General features: G+C 36.1%; 1 long non-coding RNA gene across 3 annotated transcripts; it reads left to right on the top strand.

Moving 5' to 3' along the window:
- The first annotated feature begins 495 nt into the window (after positions 1 to 495).
- On the top strand, positions 496 to 3,522 carry LOC103215911 (uncharacterized). Of its 3 annotated transcripts, XR_005244112.2 has the most exons (5): positions 496 to 626; positions 1,030 to 1,104; positions 1,390 to 1,486; positions 1,642 to 1,717; positions 1,805 to 3,522. It is a non-coding gene; the product is annotated as an uncharacterized lncRNA (long non-coding RNA). The 3 variants fall into 3 exon arrangements; XR_005244113.2 differs by lacking the exon at positions 1,030 to 1,104; XR_012094106.1 differs by lacking the exons at positions 496 to 626; positions 1,030 to 1,104 and having other exon boundaries at positions 1,118 to 1,486.
- Positions 3,523 to 13,851: the final 10,329 nt, after the last annotated feature.

Consider the following 13,851-nt stretch of genomic DNA (forward strand, 5'->3'; position numbering starts at 1 on the left):
TGATAAAAATAGTTATTAATTTTATATAGGAAGAATTTTCATATATGAATAATCAACAGATTGAATACTCCAATAAAAATGGATAAAAAGCCAGCAGATCATTCAGTAAAAACTACAGATGGTCATTAAACTTTAGAGAAAAAAATCAATCTCACTTATAATAATAACACAAATGTAAACAATGAGACTCTATTTTGCCTTCCTAATTGATAAAGATAAGGGAGGGTGGGGAGTAATACCACTATAGTAATTACTATTTTTAATATAATGACCATATATTAGCATTATGATAAGAACACAGTGCAAAAAACCAATATTGAAAACAAAATTGACGTCTTTGCTCTCCTTTCTTGGCTGGGTTATTCATTCATTTATTTGGGTAATACATATTGGGCAATATCTCCCTTCCAAGCAATGTGCAGTGCTGACTCACTGTCAAACCATTTTGAGTGGTTCGATGTGTGTGGCTGGAGGATTGAGGGTGAGGAGAGAAAGACAGACCAAGTCTTATTTACAGCCCAGTGCGATAAGCATTGGGAGTTGTATAGAGAACACCATCCGTGGTTGCAGAGAAGCCCTATCACAGTGGGGCCAGGAAACAGTGGGAGGAGGAGCTTGAGCTAAGGGTGAGAACTTCAACAGGCAAAAAGGAGATGACCAGTTAAGAGTGTGGAGAGAAGGGCTTTCTAAGGGTGGGGGCGGGGGAGCAGGAAAACAGGGAGGTAGGGGGAACCGGCCTAATGAGGGAACTAAAATAGTTTCACTTGGCTGAAGTACAGATGACCAGGCAGTGTGTCTGAGTGCTGATCACGGTGAATTTGGCTGGGGTTTTCATGGTATTCTTGTTTGCCAAGTTTAGGAGATGGGACTTTGTTCTGCAACCCTTGACGTTTCTCTGAAAGTTTTCTGCAGAGTGGTGGTAAGATCTTGAAATATAAGGACATGAGCGAGACTGAATGAATGCTGGGTCGATTTCATCTACAAGGAAGAGATAAAAACATTCAAAAAACAGACTTTTTTTTTTTTCAGATAGGTATATTTCAGTTTATCAATGAATGATTTACTAAACAGGAATCGCTGAGTTCTCACTGACTCCATTGGCCCGTGAGTAGGAATCCCGAGGGGATGCAACACAGTCTCTGCCTGGGTGAACTTAGGTCTAGAGAGGGAGGAGAATGAGCAAACAGGCAGGTTGCAGTAGAGGTTGGCATGCAATATAACAGATGTCCCCGGCTAAGGAAGAGGCATCAGGCAAGGCTGCCTGGAGGTGGTGACTCAGTTAATACACATTCTTTGATCTAACGATTCCACCTGTAAAATAACCGATTTGAAGGTAGAGAACACACAAGGAAAAGAACCACACTAATCCATTATATGACCTCATTACAGCCGTAGATCCTAAATTTCTTTGAAAATGGGATGATGGGGACCTTTTCTCCAGCTTCAGGTGCCTTAATGTCTTAGGGCTTCTGCAACCCGAGCCCAGGTAAGACTGCCTTAACATTTTAAATTTTATAGAGCAATTCAGTTGTTTTGTACTGTTTCTTCCAATATCTCATTAGAAATAATTCTAGCTTTGACTACCATCCAAGGTACATTTTAAATGACTGTAATTCCCCTCTCCTATTCCTACATAAACAGACAGAAAAAAGAAAAGAGGGAAGGAATTGTGGATGGAAAGAGAAAGAGGAAGGGAAGAGAAAAGAGAGAGCAAGAGGTAAGAAAATGGAAGAAGGAGGGCCAGAGGGCCACAGCTCTCCTGTAAACAGTTATTTGAGATTTTTACTTCCTGTTTTCTCTCCAGGTGTTTGTGGAATTACCATGATTTGACCGCTGAATGGGGCCTCAGCCCTGGAGCTTGCCAGAGCCAGGAAATTAAAATAAGAGGAATGACCAATGACCCATATAACTCTGGCGTGATGCAATTCTTCCTGACCATTGTGCTAACTCCTTTTAAACATCATTTTAATTACTCTTAGTAGGAGCAAAATGTTTTGATCTTTAAAAAGAGAAAAGGCTCCCTACCCCTCCCGCTACTCTCATGCTTTTTGCAAAATACGCGCTGTTTATGAGAGGCAGAGATGCAGGGTTACAGGAGAAATAAGGGTGAGGAGATGAGGAGACGGAAAGGAGGGTAGATTTGCTTCTCTATTTGAGCTCACAGTGGCTTTGTCTCTGCACATGGTGATGCTGAAGCCCTGCACAGTCCCAGCTAAGGCCATGTCACCTCCCACTGTGGATGCAGCTGGCCCCATGACATTTCAACAGGAGCATTCCAATCAGGCTCACACAGAGAGAGATGCTGACATTTCACAGGTTCATCAGAAAGGCAAACTCTGTAACCCATAGTTAGTTGTTCTTTCCAGGAGCAATATTCTGTTTTGTTTGTTTGTGTGTGTTTTTTTTTTCTTTCTGAATAGCTCAAATCTATGCACGCACACACAGGAGAAAACCCCATATTTCTCATTAGAAAGGTGGAGAATTAACCTTTGTCTTTCTTGACTGCCTCTCATCCATGAAGTTCACTCTAATCTGCTAGCTGGAAAAGATGTCTTACTCCACTGAACCTGAGCAGTTCTCTAGTCCATATGCCATTTATCACTTTTCCTTTCCAATTTCGTTTTACAGGTATAATCCCAGGTGTATTGATTAGGTCCTATCAGAAAATAGTAAGTACATTTCACTGGGATGTTGAAGGCAATCTGAGGAAGGGACTATTACAGAGGGATGGACAAGGTTAAGGAAACCACCGAGTGCTACCGTGTTACCCTGGAACTAATTAGAGCAAGAAGCCATTATCACCCTCTACCTGAAGGGCGAGGAGAGGAAATAGAGTTACCAGATTCAGGTGAGAGCTGAAAGCCGAAGTTGTGGAAAGTAGGCTGCACCCAATTCTAGTAGACACAGTGTCATAACAATTACCAGATTTATTGTGCTTAGACAAGGAGGAATGAGTGTGTGTGTGTGTGTGTGTATGTACTGCGGGGGAGGGCCATCACCCTGAAATCTTTCTCCTCATTAGCTCTGATCTCCTGCCAGTGACTTCTATTGCCTTATTAACACCAATTAGAAGCCACAGGGATGGGAGCCCAGAGATGTCAAAGTTGGCCTCAAGGTCAGTCCCGGGTAGACACAAAGTAGATCGAAGATAGGTGGAGAATGGGTCAGGCTTGAGGGCAGGCAGACAGAATTACTAATCATCAGTATATTTTCTTAATGCATAGAGCTGGTTAAGAAATCCATAAGCAATTTTTCTTTTCTGTTAACTAGTAAAGCACACTGTGCAGTCCACGGGAAGGGACCAGGGATAATGAGAAAGTGGGATACAACCTTTTTTTGTAGCTATTGAGCATGATGATTGTATTATTATAATTATATAATTATGACCATTATCCCCACTATTAAACTGTGAGTTAATTAAGGAAGAGATCCTTTCTTGGTTTATTTCTTCATCTACTCTCCATATCTCTATCTCCTACCAGTGCCTTGGCCAGGGTAGATGCTTTTAAATATTTTTCAAATAAAAACATTTTCAGAGAAAAAGCATCCTAATTTTGCGTCAACAAAATAATCTACTAACTAGTACATCCTCTTGGAAATATTTATCTAGTTCAATGTCATACGCCGACAACATTTTGCAGGAACATTTTGATAGTATGGACATGTTTGTTAAAGAGGACTCTGAAGGACACTTGAATCCTTGTAAGTGTGAAGGTATTTTCCAGCACAGTAAACGTAATAAATGCGAAAAAAAGAGATGATTGTTAAAACTATTGAAATAGACAACAAGATATACAGGTTTGAATATTCTATTATGGAGAACAAATTCCATATTTGTATCAGAGAAACAATCTTACTAATATGACATTATAAGCAGTTTCAAAATGCTTTCACAGAGAATAACATATTTGGAAAAGAAAGTTCATCTACATATCTGTCAACAAACTAACCTGACAAGTCTAAAATAGGTTTGGGAATGCTCTTGTGTTGATTGTTGTGTAGGAAAAAGGAAGTCATTAAATTCATATACAGTTTCATCATGTAGATAGGTTTGCTGTATTCAGCATCATAGTTACGATACACAACAGTTCCATCAACACAAGGATCCCATCTGTTGCCCTTTTGTAATCATGTCTACCTTCCTTCTCCCACCTTCTCCACTCCCTTCCCTAATACCTGACAAGCTATATCTTTTCTCTGTTTCTAAAATGTTACTATTTTAACATTTTTATATAAATAGACTCATACAATCTATAACTTTTGGAATTTACTTTCTTTCCATTGCCTAATTCTCTGGGGATTCAATGAAGTTATGTGAGCTCTGCAGTGTGTTTTCTTTTATTGCCGATTAGTAGTCCATGCTGCGGATGTGCTGGAATTTGCTTAACCATTCACCCATTGAAGTATAGTTAGGTGGTTTCCAGTTTTGGCTATTACAAATAAAGCTGTTATGAATATTCATGTATAAGTTTTTATGTAAACATAAGTTTTCATCTCCCTAGGATAAATGACCAAGAGGTCAATTGCTGGCTCACATAGTAATTGCTTGTTTACTTTTTAAAGAAATTACCCAACTTTTTTAGAGTGTCTTAAAGGTTTTGCATTTCCACCAGCAATGCATAAACATATGCCTTCATGTCTTCAGGAGTACAATTGCTGAGTTGTAGGTAGTTGCATGTTTAGCACTGTAGGAGACAGTGAACTATTTTCCATTCTAATCAGCAATGTGTAAGTGATCCAGTTTGTCTGAAGCTTTGCCAATATTTCCCAGGATCACCATTTTTCATTTTATCCATTTTGATTTGTGTGCAGTGATATTTCATCATGGTTGTAATGTGCATTAATCTGATGGTTAATTATTTTAAATATCTTTCCTTTTAATTATTGCCATCTCTATATACTCTTTGTTGAAATGTCTGAGTGTATTTTGCTTACACTCTAATTGGATTGTTTGTTTTCTGTTGTTGACTTTTGAGAGTTTTATGTATCTTCTTAATGCTAGACATCTTTTACTAGTGGCTTGCAAATTTTTTTCCCATTCTATAGCTTATTTTTCATTCCTCTTAGCAGGATTTTTTGCATAACAAAAGTTTTTAATGAGATCTAATGTATTAATTTTTATTTTTAATGATCTTGTGTGTCAAAACTAGAAAAGTATATTTATTTATTTATCTACTCTCCACATCTCTATCTCCTACCAGTGCCTTGGCCAGGGTAGATACTTTCAAATATTTTTCAAAGAAAAACATGTACAGAGAAAAAGCATCCTAATTTCGCATCAACAAGATAATCTACTAACTAGTACATCCTCTTGGAAATATTTATCTAGTTCAACGGCATATGACATTGAACTAGATAAATATTTCTAAGAGGATGTACTAGTTAGTAGATTATTTTGTTGATGCAAAATTAGGATGCTTTTTCTCTGTACATGTTTTACATATTAGCTCTGCCACATATTCTAAAGAATTTCCTCCATGTTTTTCTCTAGGGGATTTATGGTTTTACATTTTTAAATAGTTTAAATAAAACTTATTTAACAATGATCCATTAACAATGATCCATTTTGAGAAAATTTTTGAATAATGTGTGAGGTTTTGGTTAAGGTGTTTCTTCACTGTTTTTTGTCGTTGTTGCTTATAGATGCCCAATTACTCCAGCATCATTTGTTATAAACGCCACCTTTCCTCCACTGATTTTTTTCATTTTTATAAAAATAAGTTGGTAATATTTACAGAGGTCTAATTCTGAGTTTTCTATTTGGTTCCATTGATCTATATGTCTACTCTTTCACCAATAGCACACCACCTTGTTTACTGTAGCTAAATTACAATTAGGTAGAGTGCATTATTCCACTTTATTCATTTTCAAGATTGTTTTAGCTATTTGTAGAGTCTCTGCTTTATGTGTGTGTGTGTGCATGTATATATATAAATAAAATATATAATATATAGTATATAAAAATATAGTATATATAAAATATATACAATTTATATAAAGTATATTGTATGTATAATTTAACATTTTAAAGGCAAATTTTTAGAGAAATTTTAGGTTCACAGCAAAACCAAAGTTAAAAAAAAGAAAAAGCTAGAGAGATTTCCCATGTATCTCCTGCCTGACTCATCCACCGTCTCCTTAATTATCAACATCCCCCGCCAGGGTGGTACCTTTGTTACAATTGATGAACCTACATTGACACATTTTAATCACCCAGAGTCCATACTTGACACACTCTTGGTGGTGTTCATTCTATGGGGTTGAGCAAATATATAATGATATGTATCCATCATTTGAGTATCTTACAGAGTATTTTCACTGCCTTAATAATCCTCTGTGTTCCACCTATTTTTCATCTTTCCCTTCACCCAACTGCTGATAACCACTGACTTTTTTTTTCTTTTTTTTTTTAAACTTGAGGCAAGGTCTGGCTCTGTTGTTCAGGCTGGAGTGCGTGGCATGATCATAGCTCACTGTAGCCTCTAACTCCTTTGCTCAAGTAATCCTGCTGCCTCAGTCTCCCAAATAGCTGGTACTACAGGCATGTGCCACTATGCTCAATGAATTTTTGTTGTTGTTGTTGTTGTTGTTTTTCTGAGACAGAGTCTCGCTCTGTCACCCAGGCTGCAGTGCAGTGGCGCAGTATTGGCTCACTGCAAGCTCCGCCTCCCAGTTTCACACCTTTCTCCTACCTCAGCCTCCTGAGTAACTGGGACTACAGGCTCCTGCCTCCGTGCCCGGCTTTAATTTTTTGTATTTTTACTAGAGACGGGGTTTCACCGTGTTAGCCAGTATGGTCTCGATCTCCTGACCTCGTGATCCTCCCGCCTCAGCCTCCCAAAGTGCTGGGATGTTGTTGCTCCTTTTATATTACAGACAGGGTCTTGCTATGTTGGCCAGGCTGATCTCAAACTCCTGAGTTCCAGTGATTCTCTTGCCTCAGCCTCCAAAGTGCTGGTATTAAAGCCATAAGCCACCAAGCCCAGCTTGATCTTTTTACTGTTTCCATAGTTTTGCCTTTTCCAGAGTGTCTTATCGCTTATCGTTGCAATCATACAGTTTATAGCCTTTTCAGGTTGGATTCTCTTCATTAGTAATATGCTTTTAAGGTCCCTCCAGGTCTTTTCATGGCTTGATATTTTTTGTTTTTGTTTTTGTTTTCTTTGTTTCTTTTTTTTTAAGCACTGAATGATGTTTTGTTGTTTGGATGTACCACAGTTTATATATCCATTCACCTACTGAGGAACATCTCAGTTGCTTGTTTGTCAATTATAAAGTTGCTTTAAACATCAATGTGTAAGTTTTAGGATGAACATAAGTTTTCAGTTCTTTTGATTAAATATCAATGAGCATGACTGCTGGATTATATGGTAAGAATATATTTATGTTTAGTTTTGTAAAAAATCTACCAAATTGTCTTCTGAAATGGCTGTACCATTTTGCATTTCCACTAGCAATGACTGAGAGTTTCTGTTGCTCCATATCCATGTCAATATTTGTTGTCGTCGGTGTTGCAGATATTGACCTTCTGAAGGTATAGAGTGATAGCTCATTGTTGTCTTTGTTTGCATTTCCCTGGTGCTGTATAATGTGGAACATATTTTCATATGCTTATTTGCCATTTGTGTATCATATTCTTCGGTGAGGTGACTGTTAAAGTCTTTTGCCCATTTTTTAATCAGGCTATTTGTTTTCTTATTTTTGAGTTTTTAAGATTTCTTTGTATATTTTGCATAATAGTCCTTTATTGGATGTGTCTTTTCAAAATATTTTCTCTCAGTCTGTGGTTTGTCTTTTCATTTTTTTGATAGTATCTTTCACAGAGAACAAGATTTAACTTTAAATGAAGTTCATCTTATTAACTTTGTTTTCATGGATCTTGCCTTTGGTGTTGAACCTAAAATGTTATTTCCATATCGAATGTCATCTAGGTTTTCTTCTGTTATCTTCTAGGAGTTTTATCAGTTTTAATTTTAAATAGGTCTGTAATCCATTTTGGGTTACTTTTTGTGAAGGGTTGGAAGGATGTGGATATCCAGTTTCATCCTTTTGCATGTGGATATCCAGTTTTCTAGTGCCATTTGTTGAAAAGACTCTTTTCTCCCTTGTATTGCCTTTGCTCATCAAAGACCAGTTGACTACATTTATTTGGGACTATCTCTGTGCTTTCTATTCTCTTCCATTTATCTATTTGTCTATTCATTTGCCAGTGCCACACTATCTTGATTACTTGAGCTTTGTAATAAATCTTAAAGTCAGTAGTGTCAGTCTTCCAACTTTGTTCTTCTCCTTTAATATAGTTTAATACTGTCTTGGCTATTCTGAATCTTTTGCCTCTTCATATAAATTTTATTTATTTATTTATTTATTTATTTATTTATTTATTTATTTATTTTTTGAGACAGAGTCTTGCTCTGTCTCCCAGGCTGAAGTGCAATGACACAATCTCAGCTCACTGAAACCTCTGCCTCCCAGATTCAAGCAATTCTCTTGCCTCAGCCCCGTGAGTAGCTGGGATTACAAGCACATGCCACTATGTCCGGCTAATTTTTGTATTTTTAGTAGAGATGGGGTTTCACCATGTTGGTCAGGCTGACCAGGAGTTGGTCTTGAACTCCTGACCTCATGATCTGCCTTCCTTGGCCTACCAAAGTGCTGGGATTACAGGCATGAGCCATTGTGCCCAGGCAAATTTTAGAATATTTATCCATATCCACAAAATAACTTGTTGGGATTTCATTGAATCTGTTGATCAAGTTGGGAAGAACTAACATCTTGACAATATTGAGTCTTCTTCTTAACGTAGTATGTCTCTCCATTTGTTTAGTTGTTTGAGTTTATTTATTGAAGTTGCAGGTTTACTCATATAGATCTTGTACATCTTATATTTATAACTAAGTTTTTATTTTTGAAGATGCTAATTTAAATGATATTTAATTTATTAAAATTAATTGATGATGATGATGATTATTATTATTATTTGAGATGGAGTCTTACTCTGTTGCCTAGGCTGGAGTGCATTGGTGTGATGTTGGCTCACTGTGACCACCACCTCCCAGGTTCAAGTGATTCTCCTGCCTCAGCTTCTCAGGTAGCTAGGACTACAGGTGCATGCCACCACGCCTGGGTAATTTTTATTTTTAGTAATAATATCACTGACTTTTGTATATTAAACTTGTATCTTTTAGGTTTTCTACATAGGTGATTATGTTACCTACTAACAAAGACAGTTTTATTTTTTCCTTCTCAATCAGTATGCTTGTTATTTTATTTTTCTTGTTCTATTACATTAGCCAAAACTTCTAGTAGAATGTTGAAAATGAGTGGTAAGAGGAAGCATCCTTGCCTTGCTCCCATTCTTAGTGAGAAAGCATCAAGTTTCTTGCCATTAAGTACAATGTTGGCTGTAGGATTTTTGTAGATATTCTTTATCAAGTTAAGGAAGGTCTCCTGTACTCCTATTTGACTCACCCCTCCCCCCAACACTTTTTAAAGAAATCATGGAAGAGTATTGAATTTTGTCAGATGCTTTTCCTGCATCTACTGTTATGATTATGTAATTTTTTAGTTAATTAATATGATAATTACATTAATTGACTTTAAAATGTTGAACCAGCCTTGCAAAACTGGGATAAACCCCTTTAATTTGTGGTGTATAATTATTTTTATATATTACTGAATTCTATTTGTTAATACTTTCGTGACAATTTTTGTATCTATGTTTATGAGCGATATTGATCTGTAGTTTTCTTGTAATGTCTTTGTCTAGTTTCAGTAGTAGGCTAATGCTGAACTCATATAATGAGAGAGGAATTATTCCCTCTGCTTCTATCCTATGAAAGAGATTGTAGAAAATTGATATTTATTTTTCTTGAATGTTTGGTAGACTTCACCAGTGAGCCACTTCCAGCATGGTTCTTTCTGTTGTAAAGATTATTAGTTATTCATTCAATTCCTTTAAGAGACATAGGCTTACTTAGATTGTCTGTTGAGTATTGTGTGAGTTTTTAAAAATTGTCTTTGAAGGCATTGGTCCATTTAATCTAGATTATAAAATTTGTGAGCATAAAATTGTTCATAGTTTTTTATTAGCTTTTTATGTCCGTAGGATCTGTAGTAATGCCCCTTCTTGCATGTCTGATATTGGTAACTTGTGTTCTGTTCTCTCTCTCTCTCTTGAGTTAGCCTGGATAGAGGTTTATGAATTTTATTTATCATTTCAGTGAATAGGCTTTTGATTTTGTTAATTTTGTCTATTGATTTCCTATTTTCAATTTCATTGATTTCTGTTCTCATTCTTATTATTCCTTTTCTTCTGCTTACTTTGCATTTAAATTGTTCTTATTATTTTAGTTTCCTAAGGTAGAATCCTGGATTGTTGATTTTGGATCTTTCTTCTTTTCTAATATATGCATTTAATACTATAAATTTTCCTCTAAGCATGGTTCTTGCTGCGTTCTACAAATTTCGATAAGCTGTATACCCATTTTCGCTTAGTTCAAAATATTTTTAAATATTTGAGATTTATTTTTTGACCCACATGTTATTTAGAAGTATATTGTCTAATCACCACCTATTTTGAGATATTTCAATTATCTTTCTGTTATTGATTTTTAGTCAAACTACCCTGTAATCTGAGAACAGACATTGTATTATTTCTATCTTTTTTACATTTGTCAAGATGTGTTTTATGGCCCTGAATGTGGTCTTATTTTGGTAAATGTTCCATATAAATTTGAGAAAAAATGTGTTTCCTGCTGTTATTTGATAAAGTATTCTATAGAATTTGATTACATCTAGTTGGTTGATGATGCTGTTGAGTTCAACTATGCTGTTTCTGATCTTCTGCTTGCTGGATGTGTCTATTACTGAGGTAAGGGTCTTAAAGTCTCTGATAGTTGATTAATCTATTCCTTCTTACAGTTTTATGATTTTTTTCCTTATGAAGTTTAATGCTCTGTTGTTAGGTGCATACATATTAATAATTATTATGTCTTCCTGGAATACTGATCCCTTTATCATTATGTAATGCCTTTCTTTATCTTTGATAACTTTTCATGCTTTGAAGTCTCCTCTGTGTGAAATATAGATATTCCTGCTTTCTTTTAATTAATGTTAGCATTGTATATATTTTTTTCCATTTACTTTTAATCTATATGTAATTGTATATAAATGGGTTTCTTGTAGATAACATAAGTGGATCTTATTTGTTAATTCATTTCGACAAACTCTGTCTGTTAAATACTGCATTTTTAGACCACTGACATTCAAGGTGATTATTGATATAGCTGAATTAATGTCTGCCATCCTTGGTACTGTTTTCTATTTGTTGTCCTTGTTCTTTGCTCCCTTTTTTGTCTTCTGATCCTTTTTGGCCTTTTGTAGTTTTAATTAGCATTCTATGTGTTTCTATTTTCTCTCCTTTGTTAGCGTATCAGTTATATTCCTTTTTTCCTTTTCTAGTGATTGCCCTAGAGTTTACAATATATATTTACAACGAATCCAAATTCATTTTCAAATAACACTATGCGATTTCACAAGTAGTGCAAGAATATAGTAATAATAATTTTAAAATCCTAATTCTTCCTTCCAATCTTTTATATCATTGCTTTCATTAATCTCACGTATATGAAACATGAAAAGCATATATATACACACACACACATACACATGTATATATTAACATGCATATAACACATGTGTGTTATATGCATATGTGCTATGTACATAAGCTTACACAACCAAATACATTGTTGCTATTAGTTTGAAACAAATGTTATCTCTTGGGTAAATTAAGAAAAAGAAAAAGTTTCATTTTGTCATCACTTATTCCATTCTTGATGTTCTTCTTTCCTTTCTGTATATCTCAGTTTCTGGCCTATATTATTTTCCTTTCCTCTAAATAACTTATTTTAACATTTCTTACAAAGCAGATCTACTGGCTATAATTTCCTCAATTTTTGTATTTTCTGAGAAAGTCTTTATTGCTCTTTCACTTGTAAAGGATGATTTTGCAGGGTATGGAATTCTATATTTCACATATTTCTCGTTTCTTTCTCTTTTTCTTCTCCTTCTGGTATTCCTGTTATATATAAGTCTCACCTTTTGTAGTTGCTGCTCAGTCCTTGGATATTCTGTCCTGTTTCTCTCTGTCTTTGTTCTCTTTGCTTTTGAGTTTTTGAGTTTTGTATTGAAATATCCTCAAGATCAGCAATTCCGTCCTCAGCTGTGTTCAGTCTGTTAATGAGCCCATCAAAGGCATTCTCTATTTCTGTCACAGCGTTTTTGATCTCTTGCATTTCTTTTTGGTTCTTTCTCAGGATGTCCATCTCTCTGTTTACATTGCTAATCTGTTCTTGCATGCTGTCTGCTTTATCCATTAGTGACTTTAGTATATTAATCATAGTTGTTTTACATATCCAGTCTAATAATTCCAATATCCCTGTAGTGTCTGGATCTGATGCTTTCTGTGTCTGTTTAAATGACGTTTTTTTGTCTTTCGATATGCCTTGTAATTTTTTTCCTGATAGCTGGATGTAACATATCAGGTAAAAGGAATTGCCCTAAATAGGCCTTTAGTAATGTGGTGGTAGGGTGTGGGGAGAGAGGAAACATTCTCTAGTGCGAGGATTAGGTCTTAGTGTTTTAGTAAGCCTGTGCCTATGGACTGTGAACTTCACGAGTGTTTCTCAGCTTTTTTTTTTTTCTACTTCCTTAGGTGGGACAGAATGACTAGAGTGGGCTGGAGTTGAGCAGTCCCTTTCTCACACACGGAAGTCTAAAGGTTACTGGAATTTGATATTTCTATCCCCTGGTCCATTAGGCTTTGATAATACCCTGATAGGATAGGCTCTAGTTAACTAGTTCTTCCCAACAGCACAGGGTATGTTAAGGAAAAATACTTTGGTGTATTTAGAAATGGTTCCTTTTCTCCTTCTGTGCTGGAAGCCCAAGAGGACTGTTGCCTGATGTTTACTGTGAGAACACTGTAAAGCTCCTGGTGGTATATTTCACAATATTGTCAGGGGCCGTCTATGCCTGGATCCCCCTAGGGTTTTTAACTTTAAGGTTTGTCTGCACTGAGATTCATCAATTACAGTTCAGCTTTCCCTTCCTGTGGTGGTTTCCACTTGTGGGCCTCTGCTCTGGTAAGCTGTGACTTCCTGTATTTACCTGTTTGTCTCTTCAGTCTTGAGAGTGGCTATTTGCCCTGTGTCCTCATTCCTTTTACAGATCCAAGAAGAGTTTGATTTTTTAGTCAGTTTGGCTTTTACTTGTTATTAAAATATAATGGCAATTCCCAAGCTCTTTATGTGTAGAACCAGAGCTGAAAGAGGCTTTAATATATATTTTTGAGAACTAGAGATCTTCTGTAATAAGATGGCTGCCTCTGGATGTGCTATAGACATGAGTCTCATTTTGGGGATTTTTGGCCTGAGTTTGGATAAACCAAGGTCGGTGTAGAGAAAAAACTTTTGTTTTCACTGCTACTTATGGTCTCTAAGACCCTGACACAAAATTCAGTCTCATTATCAGACCTGTGAAGGTATAAAAGTGAACCGCTGATAGTAAATTGAAAATCACTAGTTTGTCCAGAATTGTTGTTTTATGTTTGTTTGTTTTGTCTCTAGAACCTGAGTCATATAGACAATTTGATTAGAAAAAGGAGAGTTTAGAAATTCCACTTTGGCATCTCGAGCATGCATCCTACCTTAGGATGTCTTGGGAGACTGTCGAGTTGAGAGAGAGTGCCCCAGTGCAGTCATTCAGGTCATCCAGGGGGTCATCAGGAAATGCCTTATCAAGACCTACAAGAGAACTGGGGCATTGCACATGTCAGAATGAATCTCT

The sequence above is a fragment of the Chlorocebus sabaeus genome, chromosome 9 (assembly GCF_047675955.1).
Source record: "Chlorocebus sabaeus isolate Y175 chromosome 9, mChlSab1.0.hap1, whole genome shotgun sequence".
Taxonomy (NCBI): domain Eukaryota; kingdom Metazoa; phylum Chordata; class Mammalia; order Primates; family Cercopithecidae; genus Chlorocebus; species Chlorocebus sabaeus.